Below are 23,254 nucleotides of genomic sequence, written 5' to 3'. Positions count from 1 at the left end.
ACACTCCTAGCGGTACGCATAGGGCAGAGTGAACTGCCTGCGAGTCAGGTGCAATGTGGGAACCCGCAATGGATTCTCAGGGTTTCCCGCATTGCACCAATGCAAAAGAGCCCAGCCAAAACTTGTATTTTTTGTTTTGGATAGAAAAGGGAATTGTTAAATCCCATTGTGGTGTTTTTTTATTTTAAATTTTTTTGGTCTGTATCCTGTTGGGAGATTTCCACTCACCTCCCTGTTCCGGTGACAATTTTGGGTTTCCCATCATTTTATATCCCAGTGACAATAGAGAGGGTGAACTTGGAGACACAGGGCCAGATTCAGATACATTATCGTATCTATCGGCGGGCGTAGCGTATCTCAGATACACTACGCCGCCGTAACTTAGGGCGCAAGTTCCTTATTCAGAAAGAACTTGCGCCCTAAGTTACGGCGGCGTAGTGTAAATGTGTCGGCGTAAGCCCGCCTAATTCAAATTTGGCTGGTAGTGGGCGTGTTTTATGTTAAACTATCATGACCCCACGTAATTGACACTGTTTTCCCAGTGCGCATGCTCGAAATCACGTTGCAAATAGTCAATGCTTTCGACGTGAACGTAACTTACGTACAGCCCCATTCACGGACGACTTACGCAATCGACGTAAAATACGACGCTGTTCGTACGTTTCCGACGTCCATACCTAACATGACTTACCCCTGCTTTATGAGGGGTAACTTTAAGCCGAAAAAAGCCTTACGTAAACAACGTAAAAAAATGCGCTGGGCGTACGTACGTTTGTGAATCTGCGTATCTACCTAATTTGCATATTCCTCGCGTAAATCTACGGAAGCGCCACCTAGCGGCCAGCGTAAATATGCAACTAAGATACGACGGCGTAAGAGGCTTACGCCAGTCGGATCTTAGCAAAATTCCGGCGTATCTTTTTTTGAATACAAAAAAAAAATACGCCGGCGCATCCTAGAAGTTACGCGGCGTATCAATAGATACGCCAGCGTAACTTCTTTCTGAATCCGGGCCACAGATCGCAATTAAACACTAATAAGGTTTAAACAATTCCAAGTTGAAATAGAATGCTTTGGCTACACTATAAAGTGACCCTGTCATAACAGGGCTGTTAAACCAGCTGCTGACAAGGCCTGTGCTTGTAATCTCTATGGAAGAAATACCATTAAAGTAGAACTATAGGCAAAACCTTTTTTTCATTTTGAATAAAATAAGGGAGGGTTATAACCCCTGTCAGGTTTTTTTTTTGCCATCTGTGTCAAATTGAGGAGATTTTCCTTAATTTTTAGGGATTTCCTCTCACTTCCTGTCCCATAGCCAAAACAGAAAGTGAGAGGAAATCCCTAAAAATTAAGGAAATCCATTGGGGCCCCCCAGGTCACAAGAACTAGTGTTCTTGTTTTGTGCACTGGTGCACAGTCATGTTAGAACAGGGAATAGCCATCACCAAACTGTTCCCACAAAGTTGGGAGCAACTGTCCAAAATGTATTGGTATGCTGATGCCTTAAGAGTTTCCTTCACTGGAACTAAGGGGCCAAGCCCAACCCCTGAATAAACAACCCCACACCATAATTCTTCCTACATCAAATGATTTGGACCAGTGCACAAAGCAAGGTCCATAAAGACGTGGATGAGTAAGTTTGGGGTGGAGAAACTTGACTGGCCTGACCTCAACCCGATAGAATACCTTTGGGGTGACTTAGAGCGGAGACTGCAAGCCAGGCCTTCTCGTCCAACATCAGTGCTTGACCTCACACATGCCCTTATGGGAGAATGGTCAAACATTCCCACAGACACACTCCTAAACCTTGTGGACAGCCTTCCCAAAACAGTTGACGCTGTTATAGCTGCAAAGGGTGGGCCAACTCAATATTGAACCCTGCAGAACTTCCAACAAGAAAAGTTCACATGGTTAATTCTGACCGTGTGTAGGCTCCATCTGACTTTTTCTGTCAGAATTTCTGAATTTCAGGTTCTCAAATTTTCTGACGGGAAAAGTTCTTGTCGGAAATTCCGATCATCTGTATGCAATTCTGACACGCAAAAAAAACAGGCATGCTCGGAAGCATTGAACTTCCTTTTTTTGGCTCATCGTAGTGTTGAACGTCACCGCGTTCTTGACGCTCTGAATTTTGTGTGACCGTGTGTAAGCAACACAAGTTTGAGCCAAAATTCCATCAGAAAAAAATCCACGGTTTTCTTGTCAGAATTTCCGATCGTGTGTACGCGGCATAAGACTGGGATGCTATTAAAGTTCAGGTGTCACAATACTTTTGACAATATAGGCCCGGATTCAGAGAGCAATTGCGCCTGCGTAACCATAGTTACGCAGCGCAATTGCTTGCTTGCGCCGGCGTTACGAATGCTCCTGATTCAGGAACATCGTAACGCCGACTGCAGCCTAAAATCTGCGTGGCATAAGGCTCTTATGCCACGCAGATTTTAGGCTGCATTCTTGCGATGACCGCTAGGGGGCGCTCCCATTGTGCTCAGCGTATAGTATGCAAATTGCATACTAACACCGATTCACAATGTTGCGCGAGCCCTGCGTACGCAAGTTACGTTGTTTCCGTACGGCGTGTTTAGCGTAAGGCTGCCCCTTCTAATAGTAGGGGCAGCCAATGCTAAAGTATACCCGCCGTTCCCGCGTCGCGAAATTTGAATTTCACGTCGTTTGCGTAAGTGATTCGTGAATGGCGCTGGACGCCATTCACGTTCACTTTGAAGCAAATGACGTCCTTGCGACGTCATTTGCCGCAATGCACGTCGGGAAAGTTTCCCGACGGTGCATGCGCTTTACGATCGGCGCGGGAACGCGCCTAATTTAAATGACTCCCGCCCCCTGCGGGATCATTTAAATTGCGCGCGCTTACGCCAGGCAATTTTGCCGGCGCACCCTCGCAATTTACGGAGCTACTGCTCCGTGAATCGAGGGCAGCGGCGCAAATTTGCGGGGGCGCAGGGCAAAATCGTTGCCCTGTGCCTCCGTAATTTATGCGCAAGTCTTACTGAATCTGGGCCATAGTGTATGCTTCATAGCCTACCCCTACCCCTTACAACTCAGTACTTACCTTCACCGTATTCCCCCTGCTGGGGTACTGGGTATGGTGGCGCATGTGATTCTCTTCCTTTACTCCCACAATGCAGTCCTGGCAAACATGGCGGGAGATAGTGAGCAGAAGGTAGGTACTTGCAAAGGGAGGAAGGAAGGTGTGTGGTCAGTCCAGCAAATTTGTTAACTGTCCCTTAATGAGAAAAAGCACACGTTCTCTTGACTACCCCTAACCTGTTAAATTTTGTGATTATACATTATTAACCGTGCTGGAGTCCTTTGTTAAATAAGCCCAGTTTACTGATGACCGTCTCTGCTATGACTGACAGCAATTCAAAATAAGGAATATCTACTTTATAAAAAATACTGATAGTGATTAATTTTTCATAATAATAAATCCAGAAGGATGCTGTGATTTATTTTACACTTGTTTTAAAGTTCAGTAATTTAGTGATGTGCGAGTTACAATAAAATATTTATACAAAGGTTTGGGTTACACTGAGTGCCGGTTAGTCCAGTGGGAATTCATCACATACATACAAAATAGAATTTATTTAGGACTGTCTTAAATCAGAGCTTCAGACAAAATAGGATGAAAATGTGTAGTCTATTAAAATATACAACTCCAAAAAAGGTGGAACGCTGTGTAAAAACCCAAATGAAATGTTATGCAAATCTCATAAATCTATATTTTATTCACAATATAAAATAGAAAATATTTCAAATGTTTAAACTGAGTACCATTTTAAGAAAAAAATCTTTTTGAAATTGATGGTGGCAACACATTTTAAAAAAGTTGGGACGGGGCAGTGTTTACCACAGTGTAGCAACCCTTCTCCTTTCTGGGAAGAGGAATGTTGTCCAATTCTTGCCTGATATTGTATTCCAACTGCTCAACATTCCTGGGTCAACGTTGTCATATTTTTTGTTTCAAAATGCACCAAATATTTGTAATTTGTTAAAGGTCTGGACTGCAGTCAGACCAGTTAAGCACCCAGACTCTAAGGAAGTGGGTACCTTTTCGTGACAGGTACTCAGATGCCCACTTCCACTTCCTACCCACAGCCTTCCTACCCACCATGGGATCACCATTTAAAAGCCCATCTTTTACATGCTTTTTCATTTCATGTTGTATTTAAAATGTTCTCAGTGGGGGTGATGAAATTATTGTATTCCTACCCCTCCTAATCTTTAAAAGCAACACTTTTTTGTTTTTGGAATTTATGTGCCAATGCCCAACCTCCATTCTCATCTGTCAGCCTACTCCTCTAGCCTCCTAGGATATCTATATCAGATAACCCAGGAGGCATTAACTGAGGCATACAGTGCTGTAGGAGGAAGGACCCAGCAGCACTCCATCAGGGGGCCGGCTCCAGGATCCCAGATGAGTCGGCCAGCACCTGACATCGGGTGCTCCTCTTTAATTACCCAAGTGTTCACTGCGGTAATGCCTCCATTGTCATTATGAGAAAGGTAGCAGCCCTAGACCCCAATGGAGTCTCACCACCTACAGTTGGGATACAACCCATTGGAAGCAATTTCTTCTATACCTTCCACACAGTAACTTGAGCAGCACCAGTCCAGCGCTGTCTTCCACTTAAACTTGAGGGACCTGGTGTGCAACAGCAGGGCACTGGATCAAAAAAGATCAACACTGAATGTAAGTATATTTTTATGGACAACCCAGCATAGAAGAGAAGATGGGATGGAAATAAAATTAAAGCGGGGTAAAGTTCCTCTGGAAGCTATTTTTTGTTTTTTTTTAATTCAACAATAGGCTTTAAATGTGTCCCAATGATTAGGGAAGGTCCTTTTAACTATCTTGGACCTGTTCTTGTGCCAAAAAACATTTAATTGCCTGTTTGATGCCCACATGTAATAATGATTGCCCCATTGTTGTCAGTTTTATTGTTACAATTGCTTGTTTGTTGCCCGTGTATTGTCACAATTATTGTTGCTCATGAATTGTCAGGACCAACATTTTTAACTGCAGTGGGCCAGATTCTCGTCCAGCGGCGTATCTTTGCGGCGGCGTAACGTATCCGATTTACGTTACGCCTCAGCAACTTAGACGGTCAAGTGCTGTATTCTCAAAGCACTTGCTCTGTAAGTTGTGACGGCGTAGCGTAAATCGGCCGGTGTAAGCCCGCCTAATTCAAATTTGAAACAGGGGGGCGTGTTTTATGTAAATGTTCTGTGACCCGACGTGATTGACGCACGCGCCGTCCGTGGAAATCGTGTACATTGCTCCTAATACGCCGCAAGGACGTATTGGTTTTGACGTGAACGTAAATTACGTCCAGCCCCATTCACGAACGAGTTACGCAAACGACGTAAAATGTTCAAATTTCGTCGCGGGAATGACGGCCATACTTAACATTGGTACGCCGCACTTACACCACCATATAGCAGGGGTAACTATACGCCGGGAAAAGCCTAACGTAAACGGCGTAACTTTACTGCGTCGGCGGGGCGTGCGTTCGTGAATTCGCGTATTTAGCTGATTTACATATTTCAACGCGTAAATCAGCGTACGCGCCCCTAGCGGCCAGCGTAAATATGCAGTTACGATCCGACGGCGTAAGAGACTTACGCCTGTCGGATCTAATAGATATCTATGCGTAACTGATTCTAAGAATCAGGCGCATAGATACGGCGGCACAACGCAGAGATACGACGGCGTATCTCCACTGAGAATCTGGGCCAGTATGTTTTGTCAAGTCAGTGCTGTTTGAGTAGAAGACCATACTAATATAATTTAATGCCCTGCAGGTTAGTCGTTATCTAACCAAGCAGCTACCACCACCTATTTGCTATGGCAAGTCATTCACTAAAGGGTTAGGGGGGTTTGGGTGGCTTGGAAGGCATGACAGGACTTGCAAAGTAACAAAAAGGTTTTCTTAAAGAATTAAATAATTTTTGCATGCAAATTTCACCTAAGCAAGCTGCCTGACAAAATGTAAGGAAAATTTTGTTGAACTTTTGGGCAAATTTTGTAACTTCATAGCGATTCATTTTGCCAGCATCACTGCACTCATAGGTGTAATTAAAAAAAAAAAAAAAACTACTGTTTATTTTTTTGTGGACTATATTTTATTCTATTGTGCTTGTTAAAAGGGCTAACTAGTCATAACTTTAACATTTTCAACATATGTTTATAGTATTTTTCTTTTTCAAATAATCGTCTACCACTGGTGTACTCAGGACACAGGAGCATTTCATAGAGCGTCATGGGAATCCATAACACGGAATCTTAAAAACAAAACCTATAAAAAACTGTACAGTTTGTAACGTTGTTACCTTTGTTGTCTTTCCATTAGTGCATTCACCTCTTTTGCTTTAACTATCTTTTTTGTTTTTTTGTGTCATCAAACCTTGGTGATCATTTTTTTTTTTTTAGGTCACTTCACATTGTGGTGCTGAATAATGCATGCTCTATGAAGATGACTTTCTTTCCATTCTAGTTTCAAGTCCAAAGGAGAAAAAAAATGAAGTAACCTATATTTCAGGTATCAGGGCTGTAGGCAGATGGCACACAGGGGAAATGAGCTTAAGAGATCATAGTTATATTATTTTATAATGCAGAGACAGGATTAGCCTACTGACCGCTGGAGGGAGGGAGAGGGGGACTCAGCACATCCTAAAGTTATGCTAAGATATTAAAGAGTGTACAAGTGCAAGATCCATTACCTGCAATGCTCGGCATGTGTTTTATTCCCCCTCAGCTTAAAGGGTTTGTAAAGGATTTTTTTTTTATCTTAATAGCTTCCTTTACCTTAATGCAGTGCTGTTTTCATGTCCTCATTGTTAGTTTTTGCTCTCAAGTTGCTGTAATTCTTCTCTGATCTCCACACTTCCTGGTTGTCTGTTTCCTGATAACCACAGTACTGGGAGCTTTCTCTCTGTGGTCACTAATCAAGGAGGTGTGATTACTGTGTGTCTAAAACCCCTCAGCACCAATCAGTTTCGTTTTCCAAACCATCACTGCCCTGTATTGGCTCTGTGGTTCTGAACAGAGGCAGGAAACAACATGCAAAAACAAAACTAGAAACTACAGGTACATTTATATGATTGATTTTTATCTATTTTTAATCATTTTTAATCATTTTTAAATTGAATCAGTTAACTATTATGTCTCTATACCCTGTAAACAGTCATTTCAGCATACATTCCTTTAATGTACAATTTCGGGCTTTACATAACTCGTCCTAAAAACGCTTCCCCCTCCCAACATTTATGCTGACTAACCTGTGTAAGAAAGATGTACACTCTTCGGACACTTTATTAGGTACACCTTGCTGATGATGCTGCACTGATGAGACGGCACTAAAGGGCACTGATCAGATGGCACTGATCGGCGGCATGGATGAGCACTGAAAGGCATAACTGACTGGTATCACTGATGGGCACTGATTGCCATTACTGCTGGCCACTGTTGGGGGCTGCTCTAACAATCAGGGTGCTGATGATCAGTGCCCTGATTATCTGCGCAGGTCTCCCCTGTGAGAAAATGCCACTGATCGGCCCTCCTCTCCTCACACGCTGTCCATGTGAGGAGAGGAAAGCCGATAACCGGCATTTTCTTGTTTACATGTGATCAGCTGTGATTGGACAAAGCTGATCACATGGGTAAAGAGCCAAGTCATTGGCTCTTTACCAAGATCAGGGATGTGCCATGTTCCAGGGACACAGCACGCGCCATTGATCGCCATGCTGTGTGCACCTGTGGGCGCGCAAGCATGGCGAGATTGAGTCAACATCATATGACGTCGTCCGAGAACGAGAGAACCACCCCGCCGCCATTATTTGTCTATACAGCGCGTGGGAGGTGCTTAAAGTACGGATAATTGCCCTACCCTAGAGTAATGTATTGTGTGGAGTGTAAAGTGGACCTGTTACCTATACACATCAGCTTGTCTAAGACAAAATGTCAATAAGAAAAGAGTGCTTATACCTATTCATGCTTTAAAAAAAAAATAAACTTCTTTCTTACTTACCGGAGACTGCTGTCACATGATCCTCCACAGTGGCTCTTTGTGGTTTAGAGATCAGTGATCCACCACTGGATCTTGTAGTGCACACACAATCTGGTGCAGCTGTGCATAGTAACCATTCAGCTGTCAGGTTTTATAGTCAAAGCTGAAAGGGGTTGTAAAGGTTAGTTTTTTATTTTCTAAATAGGTTCCATTAAGCTAGTGCATTGTTGGTTCACTTACCTTTTCCTTCGATTTCCCTTCTAAAAACATTTAGGGCTCTTTCACACGGAGCAGATCCGTATTGATCTGTGCAGAGACCGCCCTGTCTTTGCTCTGCTCTCCCCTATGGGGAATCGGATGAATACGGACCGTTCCGCCAGACGGAAGAAAAATAGGGTTTTCTTCCATCTGAAAAAGCGGAACTTTGCGGACGCGGATCGTTACGGACGTTAGCGGATGCATCATCCGCTAACGTCTGCAATCCCATAGGGATACATTACAAGTCCGTAAACGGACTTGTAATAAACGGTCCGTTTGTCCGCCCGTGTGAAAGGGCCCTTAAAAGGGAAATCAAAGAAAAAGGTAAGTGAACCAACAATGCACTAGCTTAAAGAAACCTATTTAGAAAATAAAAAACAAACATTTACAACCCCTTTAATTGAACAAGCTGAAGTTAGAAGCTCATTGGTTACTATGCAGAGCTGCACCAGATTGTGTGTGCACCAGTTTTAGTAAATCTCCCCCACTGCGTTGAGCGCAGTTTATTTACACGTGTTACACAATACATTTTACTCTCTTAAAGGGGTTGTAAAGGAAATTATTTTTCCCCCTAAATAGCTTCCTTTACCTTAGTGCAGTCCTCCTTCACTTATCTCATCCTTCCATTTTGCTTTTAAAAATGTTCTTATTTCTTCTGAGAAATCCTCACTTCCTGTTCTTCTGTCTGTAACTCAACACCGTAAGGCAAGGCTTTCTCCCTGGTGTGGAGAAAGCCTCTTGAGGGGGGAGGGGGCGAGCAGGCAAGTCAGGACACTTTCTACTTTTCAGATAGAGAAAGGAGCTGTGTGTTAGTGGGTGTCCTGACACTCCTGCTCGCCCCCTCCCCCCTCAAGAGGTTTTTTCCACACCAGGGAGAAAGCCTTGCATTACTGTGCAGAGTTACAGACAGAAGAACAGGAAGTGAGGATTTCTCAGAAGAAATAAGGACATTTAAAAGCAAAATCAAAGAATGTGGTAAGTGAAGGAGGACTGCACTAAGGTAAAGGAAGCTATTTAGGGAAAAACATTTTTTCCTTTACAACCCCTTTAAACATGAAGGCATGGAGGGAAGCTACTGTATACTTTGCGAGGCTTCGCGCACCATGGTACAAGCCCAGGAAGGTGCAGCGGTCCCCATTATAGGGATCCTGACACTTGAAAGACAAACCATACAACCACCAATCCACCCCTCCTATGGAATCACCACTGTCTCCTCTCCCAAGCTGGCTGATCCACCTTCTCTTTACATATGATATGCTTAACAGCAGTGCTTATTTAATGCTTTTATGATTGACACAGTATCACAATACATATTTTGTCACGGCCAATTGTGAAGCGGCATTCCATCTCAACGCGTTTCACAGACTTTGTCCATTTCTTCAGGATAGAACGTGAGATCGATGTGAAAATCACACAATAAAGAAGGTTTTAGAGTACAGTCAAGCGATTCTGGACATTCTCCATATACCAACGTACCATAAATATATCAATTACATAACTGATAGTTTGTTGTGCTGCCTGTACATATGTTACAGAACCAACTTAAAAAAACTCTCCGGGGATAGAAACGGCCAACCAGAGTTAATGCCAACTGTGGGAAATCCCACCGACGGATCATATAACCTATTTGAAAATGTATGCATGATATAGAAATCTGTGAGTACATACTCCGGGGACCAGAATGTAAACTCATTTGCCCCTAGTATAATTGAATTGTCCCCACATATCCTTCCCTCACCTCAGTGACCGCCAATCTGTACCCCAACATCTCTCCAAGGTACAGGAAATTCCATGTTCACCTTAATAATAGACATTCTGCATTAAGAACACATTGCACGGCTTGTCCTGTCACATAATCCTTGGCATCTCCAGAGAGGCTGATCAAGTAAATTAAATAAGAAATAATTTAGCACAAGTGCCAATCGTGGCATGATGGTGATATTATTCATTGAAAATGTTTTCCAGTGACTGCATCTTATAATTAGATTTTTTATGGAAACATCAATATATGATTAGATTCATTTTTTTTGGGTTGTCAAACTTTTCTTTAATGAATTTTTTTTTTCTTTATGAATTTATGCATGTGTAAGGGAACACTGATTTTTTCTTATTTTTTTATTGTAATTCATAGAGTTGAAGTGATATTAAACCCTCCGTTTTTTAAGTACTTTCAGCAGCTTAGTTAATCACTTACTGAGTATGCAGCTTCTTTACCTTTTAATCCTTGCCATATTTCTAGCGCCGCTATACCGTCGGAATTGCAGCGGGACAGACTTGGTCTGGGGACAGTATCCTCAATCAGGGGACTGTCCCCTGAAACTGGGGATGTCTGGTCACCCTATCTTAGCCCCCAATCACAGAACCCTTCTATTGCACAATCATAGAAGCCCCCAATCATAGAGTCCCCCAAACACAGTCCCCTCGTTACATCAGAGTCCTACTTTTGGTTCCAGCAGCGCGGCAGAGGGAGGAGGTCTGGACTGGCCTGCCTGGACCATGGCAACTCATGACCAGGGCAAACGGGGTCCTGTGCTCACCTAGACGGCACCCTGGTTGAAAACACTGGCCTAGGGAATTGGAATGTCTATGCACAACCTTGATCGTGCTTTAGTTATTTTAAGTGTATGTATGTACCTATTATTTAGTTTAAGGCACAATGTAGTAAAACCACCCAGAGCTCAGAAAATAATGCCTCTACAAAACTGATGAAAATGAACGCAAGTAACATTTAAACTGAACTAATCGTACATGTTCCCTGTACAATTACCCAGTAAAATCCAGTGGATTATCACATATATGGTACGGGTAATAATGAGGGGGGGGAGCCGAAGCCGCTGCTCATGAAACCGTAATTACACTCCTACACCACGCTAAATGAGTCACTTAATTCCAGAGTGAGGGTGAGGTGGAGACGGCGATTAAACGCTGCGTACAAAACAATTGCATTTTTGTCCCCCTGTGATTTTCTGCCAACTCAATAATTATACTCCTGTACACAGAAGACAACACGGATGACCCCATTATTTGAATGTTACGTTTAGTTTTGACAACCTAAGTACAGGTGTATAGAGTCGCATTATAATCTGGAGCTACAGAAACAGGGAGTCTTGTCATGTCTGCTTGCATCATTTATAATTAAGAGCTGCAGAACGCTGACTGATGCATGAAGATAAAATATGAAAAGCAATCGCATGAGCAAAATGACAGATGCTGATATGCAGGTTTGCTGCTATCAGTACATGGAATCCCATAATGAGACGTATCTGGAGGAGAAGCTTATAGAAACCTTTCCCCTCAATGTTCCCAGCCCGGTATGAGTGAAAGGGAGAACTTGATTGCTATTGACGACATGAACAAAATGTCACCTGCAGTTCATTGTGATGGCTAATCAATGGATAACTAATTTAAAGGGACTGTGTCATGTTTTTTTATGTAGTTTCTTTATTTAATATGGACATATTGTAAGCCTCATTCACATTTAAAGAGTAACTCCAGTTCCGTGGGGAAACAAAAGAGCAAATAAAGAAAAGATAATATAGCGTTTACAATTGCGATACAAGTCATATTGTAATTAAATGTTATTAAAAATTACCTTTGCTTTTTTAATCTGCAGCCGCTGTAATTTTCTATAAATGCAAAGCAATATGGCAACCTGGAGCTGTTCTGTACACAGAGGGGCAGATCCACAAAGAAGTTACGCTGGCGTGTCTATTAATACGCCGCGTAACTTCTAGTTTGCTCCGGCGTATCTTTGTTTTGTTTCCACAAAACAAGATACGCCTGAAGCTGTGCTAGATCCAACTGGCGTACATCTTAGTACGCCGTCGGATCTAAGGTGCATATTTACGCTGGCCGCTAGGTGGCACTTCCGTCGATTTCAGCGTAGAATATGCAAATGAGCTGGATACGCCGATTTAGAAACGTACGTGCGGATTTTTTTACGTCGTTTGCGTAAGGCTTTTTCCGGCGTAACGTTACTCCTGCTATATGAGGCATAGCCAATGTTAAGTATGGACGTCGGGCCAGCGTCAAATTTTGCGTCGTTTACGTAAGTCGTTCGCGAATAGGGCTTTGCGTAAATTACATTCACGTCGAAAGCATTGACTATTTGCCACGGGATTGGGAACATGCGCACTAGGATACGTTCAGTGATGGTGCATGCGCTGTTCGTGAGAAATGTCATTTACCTGGGGTCATGTTTTATTTTCATAAAACACGCCCACCTCTTGACAATTTGAATTTGGCGCGCTTACGCCGGCAGTTTTACGCTACGCCGCCGCAACTTACGGAGCAAGTGCTTCGTGAATACTGCACTTGCCTCTCTAAATTGTGGCGGTGTAGCCTAAATAACATACGCTACGCCCGCACAAATTTACGTCTCCCTACCTGAATCTAGCCCAGAGTGTGTACTGACCACTCCCCGTAAACATAATTTCCTGCCTGAGTGATTGGCTCACCAATTTTCCCAGAAGTCTGCCTAAGATACAAGTCAGATTTCAGGAATCCGCTGCAACAAAAATATAATATTTCCAATAGGAACGCATCTAAAGGGATGCAGGCCCAGCAGCTTTCCTCATTAGTGCCCTGCAGCTGACTGATAATTATGAAACCTCTCCCATTAGACCTACTGAGCCCAGAGGCACAGACAAACACACAGGGATTTCATCAGAATAACAAAAGGGGGGAATCTGCAACAAAGGTTGTTTTAATCCCTGCACTGTACATAAACAGGGGGAATGTTTTTTTTTTTTCAAGGAAAGTGGAGTTAGGCTTTAAGCTAGGGTGACCAGACATCCCCGGTTTCAGGGGACAGTCCCCGGATTGAGGACACTTTTCCCGGACCAAGTCTGTCCCCGGTTTTGTCCCCGGATTGGATTTGAACAGGGACTGGGGCAATTTCAAAGACATTCAGTGCAGAATAAAAAAAAAAAAATCTGAATTACACACCTCCACTCCGCCGCTCCTACTAGCTTAGGGGGGGTGTATTTTTTTCCATTATCTGTGCCCCTTCCTGGTGGAGGGATCTTCCTCCGCACCCCATCCAGTAGTAGCCGGGGCCCGGAGAGTAAGACTTGACAGGCTGTGAGGCGGGCGGCGACGGGCAGAGAGTCACTGATTGCTGCCATTACTAGTAAAAAAAAAATATGTCCCCGGATTTCATTTTAAAAATCTGGTCACCTTACTTTAAGCGTACACCCATGCAAAAGGCCATGTTTGCCTGCATGGGATGCACAGGTGTTCCATGCACCCACATGTAGGCAGTCCCATTTATGTCAATCGAGATGCAGTGGCTGCACCAACACAGTCACTGCTCCCAATTTGATATCTGTGTGAGTGTGGCTGCATGTTCCTGATTTCAGAAAGTGTGAGTTTGAGGATACACACCCACATGGATGTCAAATTGGAGCAGTTTTATCGTTTTTTTTTTTCGTGACTGTGACATTATGGCGGACACATCAGACACTTTTAACACTATTTTGGGACCATTGTCATTTATACAGCGATCAGCGCTATAAAAATGCACTGATTACTGTGTAAATGACACTGACAGGAAAGGGGTTAAACACTAGGGGGTGCCGCGGGCGCACGCACCGAGCACACGGCAGAGGCGTGCGCGCGCCCACACGCCGGAAAATTCAAAGGGACTGACAGGTACATCCCTTTGCTCAGCCGTGCCATTCTGCCGAAGTAAATGTAAATGCGGCGGTCGGCAAGTAGTTAAGCACACCTGTGTGAACGGGGCCTAGAAAATATATTTTAAACCCGAACTGTGGGAATTAGGCAAAATCTACCCTTGGAGTTGGGCCTCCCCACACTGCAAAGGTTAACTGCTCGTGAAGTCTAGGGGGTGCCAGAATCATGAATAATACTTGCCCTTCTCCATGCCCTGTCTGGCATCCTCGATCTGTGTGACCGGTACCATGCTGCTTCCTCTCTAAGGCACTCCAGCCTCCCTCATGTACAGTACAAGGTTAATAATCCAACACTATACGTGAGAATGTCGAGGGGCCACTGACCACCACACAGCACCAGGGAGTAGCAGAGAGTTGGAGCCGCCAGAGCTCCCAGAATGTGTAATAATATAGAATAGATGTAATTCACATGTGTATTCACAGATATAATACTGACCAGTAATGCAGATTTTTGTATTTTTATTTTAATGATCCAAACACAGCGCTAGTTTGCTGATATTTATGCACATGTGTGTGTGTGTAGGCCCATTGAAAGCAATTGGCTGCATTCTGATTATAAGAAAAAAACAAAATACCTGATTCAACGCGTGGTAGTTTTTGCACCCATGTGCAGAGCCCTTATGCTGCATTATGTTAGATTAGTTTGATTATGATTTATAACTGCACTATATAAGATTTTTTTTTTTTTCAATTTTGTAATGTTCGGAGTGCTGGCTGCTTATAGGGATTGGGTGTAGGGTACAGTGTAAAAGAGTCACTATATATATATATATATATATATATATATATATATATATATATATATATATATATATATATTTTTTTACTAACTCCCAGGGTTCAAATGGGTTAAATTGGTTCCATTTTCTATGTTCCCTTTACCTCCTGTTGTTTACAGTGCTCAGTAGCTCAAGAGGAACACAATGAAAGAGCAGTGACTCCTCCCTTCCCTACTCTACCCTCAACAGGGATAATTTAAGGGTTTCTATGTGACACAAGGGGCTTGATTTACTAAAGACAAACAAGCTGTTCATTTTGTAAGGGAATTTTATAGTATAGAAGCTCTGCTGACTTCCATCATTCAATCATGTACAAGCAAAACTATGATTTTCTTACATTTCCTTGCACGTGATTTGGTATTCTTTGCAAAGTAAATTTTCACTCCTTAAGCTAAGGATTACTCCCTTGCAACGTGAACTGCATAGTGTTCTGATTAGAAAACTCCCAGTGCTCTGCGAATCCTCTTTCCTGCGTGCTCTGTGTATTAAATGTTTATTTGTAAAACAAATATATATTAAAGCTGAGCTCCAGGCAATCCACTAAATTCACTAATGCAATACATATATGTAAGCAATTGCGGTCAGGGGACCTGGATTTTCCGTTCTGCATCTACAGGTCTTGTCCTTATCTGACTAGACCAGTCTTTTTGAACCCTCTAAGGGCCCTTTCACAGGGGCGGATCAGTAATGATCCGCCTCCGTGTGTCCGCAAAAGCTCAGCGGGGATCCTCCTTAAAATCCCTGCTGAGCTGGCAGCTGACAGGGCGGTCCCCGCACACTGTGCAGGGACCGCCCTGTCTTTCCTCTGCTCTCCCCTATGGGGGATCGGATGAACACGGACCGTATGTCCGTGTTCATCTGATCCGATCCGGCAGACGGAAGAAAAATAGGATTTTCTTCCGTCCGCAAATGCGGATCTTTGCGGAGGCGGACAATTGCGGGTGTCAGCGGATGGTCATCCGCTGACACCCGTAATCACATAGGGACCCATGTATGTCCCGTTTTCATCCGCAACGGACGGATGAAAATGCGGACATACGGTCCGCCCGTACGTGTGAAAGGGCCCTTACCCCACAGGAACCTTAAAACTAATTTTCAGGTCTCAGGGAACACATGCTAAAATCTATTCTTGGTAGATCTTTGGGAAAAATGCTTCATATTGGTGGCTGGAGGAAAGAATACAACCCTGACATCGGTCAGAATGAGATACAAAGATCATTGGTGCCATGCCTCTGGCTCTGCCAAGTGGCTTTTTTCGGCCCCAGAACTATTCAGGCACCATCAAATGAGAGGTCAATCAGTCACAGCTCAAGGAACCCCTGGATGTCTCTGGAGGAACACCTGGTTGAGAATGATTGGATTAGACCGGGGATATGCAATTAGCGGACCTCCAGCTGTTGCAGAACTACAATTCCCATGAGGCATAGCAAGACTCTGACAGCCACAAGCATGACACCAGAGTCAGAGGCATGATGGGACTTGTAGTTTTGCAACAGCTGGAGGTCCGCTAATTGCATATCCCTGGATTAGACAGTGAAATGAGAAGCAGCACATTGATCAGCTAATCTCTGTCACTTTGCTCTTTTCTCCTGTCAGCATGTTCATTTTTTAGCACATAAAGGGACAGCTGAGTGGCTCCTTGTGCTGCATCTCCCTCTAAGTCAGTGGTTCTCAACCTGGTGGTCGGGACCCCCTTGGGGGTCGAATGGTGATTTGCCAGGGGTCACCAAATCCTGGCCTGTTTCTGAAGCCCACACCGCTCTGAATGAATGACTTGTATAGCGCTACTCATGCGAACTGAATCGCCTCTGGGCGCTTTTTCCAGCCAGAGTCTGCTTGGCTGGTGCGGTCATTTTACCCCGTAGGATCGTGACACACTTGGGACACACAGTCATACACACAGATATACATATATATACTGGGCCAATTTGGACAAGATCCAATTTACCTACCAGCATGTCTTTGGAGTGTGGGAGGAAACCGCAGTACCCGGAGGAAACCCACGCAGGCACAGGGAGAACATGCAAACTCCAGGCAGATGGTGTCGTGGTCGGGGTTCGAACCAGAAACCCTTTTGCTGCTAGGTGAAAGTGCTACTCACTGCACCACTGTGCTGCCAGCCTTTTCTCAGCCACCCAGTTGGGCAGTTCCTAGAGCCCGCGGCCACCCACTCAGCCTCTTCTCAGCCGCCCATTCAGTTCAGGGCATGGCTGGGGGGCAGTAGACTAGAGATCCGCTGACTTGTGAGGTGGGAGGGGCTGGAGGAGACCCTATCTCCTGATTTTAGCATAGGTGTCACTGCTGCGAGACACCACTGTAGTACGGGTTCCATGCTACGAAAATAATTTTACTGTTAGGGGTCCCCACAATTTGTGAAATGTTATCAAGGGGTCATGACACTAGAAAGGTTGAGAACCACTGCTCTAAGTGCTAATGTACAGAGGAATGCAGCTTCTGGTACTTACCTAATATTAATGTCGGCCTCGAGTTCAGCTTCAAGAAAGGTCTGCTCTGCTTCTCACTGGTTTAATGGAGTTCATGTTTCAGTCCACCTCTCTAAAACTTTTCTCAAAGCTGCCTCTGCAAAGATTTTACATCAAAGTCTAATCTTTTCTTCACCATGTACCTGCTGGCTTTCATTTCTCACACCACTGATTTTGTTCACATTCATTATTTATCATTGGTTCTCCTTCCTCCAAAATAGTTGTCTGCTGATGTTCAGAATTGTAGCTTACCATGAAATTTTCATAAACACAGCAACACTTCAACAGAGATGTTATATAGCAAAGTGCTACTGTCAGACTTGCCAGCCTGGGGGAAGAATTTCATATTAGTGTAGCTTCTGGCATGCGCTGCTAGGGAAGTGCGACCGTACAGTCGTCATTGCTTTCAGTGAAACGCGTACAGCTCATAAAAGCAAACGCCGGTCACTAAGCATCAGAGGAACAAAGTGGATACATGAACTTGTTTTATTTTCTATGTCCAACTCCCTAAAATAATTCTAAACTCCATCACCCCAATCTCATGTAATTGTCAATATTGTTAATATAATTACAAAATATGTTTTCAATCTCTTTTTAACTGTAGCTATCATTGGAATTATGCCTGGTGATTCTGCTTGTCCAGACACTTCATGTTATAGCGTTGTAGCACCACTGATAAGCTTCATTGATTGGCACTGCTGAGGCTGCACTAAAGGGCATTGATGGGCACTGATGGGCATTGATAGGCTACATTTGTGGGCACTGCTGAAGCTGCACTGATGGGCATTGTTGGGCTTCATTGATGGGCACTGATAGGCATTGATAGGCTACATTGATCGGCACTGATGAGGCTGCACTGATGAGTATTGATAAAGTTATTGGCCCAGATTCAGGTAGGGGCGCACACTGATACGGCAGCGCAGCGTATCGTTTTTACGCTACGCCTCCGTAAATTACTGGAGCTACACTGCATTTACGAAGCATTTGCTCCGTAATTTGCGGCGGCGTTTCGTAAAAGGGGCCGGCGTAAGCGCGTGTAATTTAAATGATCCCGTAGGGGGCGTGGATCATTTAAATTAGGCGCGTTCCCGCGCCCAACGTACTGCGCATGCTCCGTCGGGAAAATTTCCCGACGTGCATTGCGGTAAATGACGTCGCAAGGACGTCATTGGCTTCGACGTGAACAGTGTCCAGCGCCATTCACGAACGAGTTACGCAAACGACGCAAATTTTGAAAATCGCGACGCGGGAACGACGTCCATACTTACCATTGGCTGCGCCTCCTAATAGCAGGAGCAGCCTTACGGTTTGTGAATCGGTGTAAGTATGCAATTTGCATACTCTACGCTGACAACTACGGGTGCGCCACCTAGCGGCCAGCGTCAGAATGCACCCTAAGATACGACGGCATAAGAGACTTATGCCAGTTGTATCTTAGGCTACAGTCGGCATATCTAGCTTTCTGAATACAGAAAGTAGATACGCCGGCGCTACTTAGCAATTACGCTGCGTATCTATGGATACGCAGGCGTAATTGCTTTCTGAATCTACCCCATTGTTGTTAAAGCGGTGTTCCACCCAAAAGTGGAACTTCCGCTTAAACCACTCCTACAAGAGCTGCTTAATGCAGTTATCCAGAGACTGTTGATAATTTGGCATGTTATTTTTTTGGGGGGGAGTGGGGGCTTTGTTAGGAGTGGGACTTCCTGTTCGCTTAGGCGACTCGTCATATCGCCCTAGGCGGCCCCTTCCTGTAGGCGATCGCCTGGGGCACGTGACAGGTCCCAGGCGATCGCCTGTCCTCTCCTAGAGCGCAGCGCGGCTTGTGCATGCGCAGTGTGTGACCGGCCGTGAAGCCGAAAGCTGTCACGGCCGGGTGCCCACAGTCTGAATGGAGGCGCCGGCAAAGGGGGGGGGCGAGGAGCGATGCTACGGGTGGCCACGTCGCTGGACAGTGGAGCAGGTAAGTGTCTGTTTATTAAAAGCCAGCAGCTACACTTTTTGTAGCTGCTGACTTTTAATAAACATAAAAAAGTCTGGAACTCTGCTTATATATTAATTTTTGTAACTTAATTCTGCATAAAACTTTTAACAGTGTAATTTCATGAGATAATTTACAAGGGCGTGTTTAAGAGCAGAATTAGGGGCGGGGCAGGGTAGGGCTTGGGTGGGGCAACTGGTGGCGGGTAACTCTTAAGGCCTAGCTAGTATCTCAGGGCTTGACATTTTGAGCTCTGGTCTAGGGGTAAGCTTTTCTGATGCTTTATTGCAGAACTTGAACTTGGATAAGAGTAGGGTAACTTTTGTATAATCCAGTAACTCTAGTAGCAAGTACTATTTTTGTGAGTAGAGTCCTTGCACAAGCAGTTGGTGGACTGAGCTATACCAGGGCACCAGGCATGTCCCCTTTCTGAGCAATGCTGACTTTAGCACTTGAGGAAAAGCAGAAGCACACAGTTTTGGGGATCGGATCCCTTACTCCAGTCTGTACTCACTAGTATCCTTGGATAGTTGAATGTCTCCTTCCAATATATTCCAGACACCTTTTCCAGTGATACCAGACCGTATCCCCAGATGAATGTCCCTCCGTCAGCTCCAGCACGCGTCAGAAAAGTAGGCCCCTCCAGCTAGCCCAGCTGGGACCTTGATGAACAGCAGACACATGGCAAGCCTGGCAGTGATCTCCTCTTTTAGGACAAAGCCCACCCAAGTGTGTTAGAATAGCGAATGAATATTCGCTATTATTACACTGATCCTCCTCCCAGCCAATCCAAGTGGTTCTGAGACCTGCCACCTGATTGTCTGAAAGGATAGGCGAGCCTATTGGATGCCTAGGAGGAGGGGGAGAGACACACAGCTGCTGTGATGGAGGAAAGGGACACGGGAGCCGCTGCTCGATGCCTGCTGCTCGTTGCTCGATGCCTAATTTACGATGCCTGCTGCCCGCGGCCTATCCTATCAGACCGACCCGCAGACAGAGGGGAGGGGTGGTTGTGTGACCCCCCCCCCTAAGAAAAACAGCCGCCACTGCCTTTGACCTCTGTCTCCTAGTATTTATGCTCCTTGCCAGCCATCATCTGGGCACCACTCCCCAGGGATTGAGCAGGGCTGCATGAATTTTCAGCTGCTGATTTGACTTCCCCAGCCCACTATCTTTCAGAAGCTTTCCAGACAGACAAGGGTTTGCAGTCAACCCTGCAGCCAGTGAAACACAGAACAGACTCACAACTTATTACAGTGAGCCAGCAACTAAATGTAACTAATCTAGCACCTATGCAGGAGGGTGCTACTGTGTGACAACCCTTTGTCCCTGTCTACCAATTGCACTGCAGTGTTGTCACTCAACGACAGTGATGGTGAACCTTGGCACAACAAATGTTTTGGAACTACATTTCCTTTGATGCTCATGCACTCTGCAGTGTAGTTGAGCATCATGGGAAATGTAGTTCCAAAACATCTGGGGTGCCAAGGTTCACCATCACTGCTCTACGACATGTGCTTCTAGTGAAGACTAAAAGTGGACCTGTCAATGCTGATTGCACAGGTGTGGTCCACCGTTATCAGGAAGCTGATCATGAGTCATGCCAGAAGCAACTCAAAGTCACACCTATTGGATTTAGATACTTGTTAAATGAAAAGTATGATGTGTCAGTTTAATTTTTTTTCAAGGGTACAAGTTTTTTTTTACAGCATATTAAATAAAAATCTGAAGCGTATACATCCGAGGCTCTCCATCACATCAGAGTCCTCTTTATACATCATAGGCTGCACATCAGAGTCCCTCCTATACATGAGAGCCCCCTTTCACATCAGAATATCTCCATGACAGAGACCCTCCATTATATCAGAGTCTCCCTTTACCACAAAGCCCCCCCTACACCCCATCCTCTCATCTATCTCTGATCCAGGGCAAACTGGCTCTCGTGCTCGCAGCACCCCAGGGGAATCCAAATAGCACCCCACCACCTTGGTTAAGAAAACACTAGACTAGAGTCTGACCTCCTATTACTCCTGTATCACTGTAATTTAACCCTTTGTTACGTGTTTCCCACTAATTTTAGTTTTACTAACCTGAGCCCGAATCTGCTGTGCGCATCCCCCGGGGTCCTCTTCTCCTCGGAGTCTGGCCGTCATTTGGCTAGATTTGCTAGATTGATAGCAGCTCAGCCAACGGCTCGCGCTGTTGTCAATCACATGCAATGACCCGGGGCACCGGGGGGCAGGGCTGGACTGGGACAAAAATTCGGCCCTGGACGTCATCCAGACTGGCCCACTTTGACAGGTCTCTCTCATGGGGGTAGGACAACTCCGGCACCCCCCCCCCCACCACCCAAGCCCCCTCTCCCCCTTCACTAGCCACTAGCCATTCTGCTTTATTAAAGTAGAACGGCTGGCACTGGTACTCTTATAGGCAGTACCAGTGGGGAAGCTAGACATTATTTCCCCTGGGGCAAAGAATCAGTTTGGTGCCCCCCCTTATGGGACAAGATTAGGCAGAAGTGAGAAACTCCCAGGCCATAGCTGTTGAGTCAGCTGTCTGTCCCCTCCCCTATGCTCCTCTGTCCCCCCCCATGCTCCTCTGTCCCCCCTGCTCCTCTGGTCCTCCCCCTGCTTCTCTGTTACCCCCAGGTGAGCGCTGCACGGAGGGAGAGGAGGGGGGGCGGCGGTCCGCTGTCACTGAAGCCGGCCCACTGAGCCATCTGCCCACCGCGAAACTCCCTGTAGTCCCAATGGCCAGTCCATCCCTGCCGGGGGGCAGGGCCGTGTGATACAATCGGCAGCTATGGCCGCCAGCTTTATCACGGGAGCGCGCCCGCAAGCTAACCCCCTTGGGAGAGTGCTTCCCATGAAGGGGGTTAGTTGATGTGGGGAGGAGCCGAGACAGCTGCCGAGGGATCCCAGAAGACCAGGATCAAGGCCACTGTGTGCAAAACGAGCTGCACAGTGGAGGGAAGTATAACATGTTTGTTGTTTTGTTTTGTTTTAAACGGGAACCTTTAGTGTCCCTTCGGTACCACGTCCTTCCATTTCACTGTACATTAACCTTTTATTATACATTTTCCAGTCACTATACATTAAAACCCAATTCCTAGCTTTTTTTAAAGGGAGGTCAGTAATGACAACCCCCTTGTTTCCCTTATGAATGGTTTCCTTTAATTCATTACACTTACCCCCTGCATATTGTTCCTGGAACTCTCTTTAGGCAGAGCGGTTGATGGAGACTGAGGGAAATACAGAGCTCCATCTAGTGGTACATTTACAAATCTTTGTTTAATACAAAAAAGGTTTAAAGGGGAACTGCAGTCTGCTCACATAATTTGTAATAACATATTTGCCATTCTGAAGCTTCCCTCCAACCACTTTGCATATTATTTTATATATACTGTGATTCTATACTTTCCAAATATGCTGCCGAAATCTCCCTCCACTGAGTCTCTTCTGTTATATTTTTTTTCTTCTTAATTACTGACTTTACTAGAAGCTGACACTAATAGCTAGATTCAGGATGGCGAGCGCATAGTTGCAGCGGAGTAGTGTATGGCATTTACACTACGCCGCCATAATTTAGCGAGGCAAGTACATGATTCACAAAGTACTTGCCTGCTAAGTTACGGCGGCTTAGCGTAAATCGGGCGGGCGTAAGGGCGGCTAATTCTAATTCGGCTGAGGTGGCGTGTTTTATGTTAATGGAGCTTGACCTGACGTGATTGACGTATTTTACGAATGGCGCATGCGCTGTCCGCCTACATATCCCAGTGTGCATTGCGGCTAAGTACGCCGCACGGTCCTATTGATTTTGACGTGGACGTAAATGACGTAAAACCCTATTCACGGACGACTTACCCAAACGACATAACATTTTCAAATTTCGACGCGGGAACGGCGGCCATACTTAACATTACTATTCTAGCTATTTGATGGAATAACTTTAGGCCTGCTAATGCGTTACGTAAACGGCGTATATCTGTACTATCTACTGATACGCCAGCCTAAGTCTCTCTGAATCTAGC

At 45.0% G+C, this 23,254-nt stretch overlaps 1 protein-coding gene across 2 annotated transcripts in view; it reads left to right on the top strand.

The window, feature by feature from the left end:
* AK5 (adenylate kinase 5) overlaps positions 1–23,254 on the top strand; it is a 299,264-nt gene that overhangs the window by 243,919 nt on the left and 32,091 nt on the right. The window lies entirely within an intron of this gene.

Source organism: Rana temporaria, chromosome 7 (genome assembly GCF_905171775.1).
Source record: "Rana temporaria chromosome 7, aRanTem1.1, whole genome shotgun sequence".
NCBI lineage: Eukaryota > Metazoa > Chordata > Amphibia > Anura > Ranidae > Rana > Rana temporaria.
This window is presented reverse-complemented; position numbering and strand designations above follow the sequence as displayed.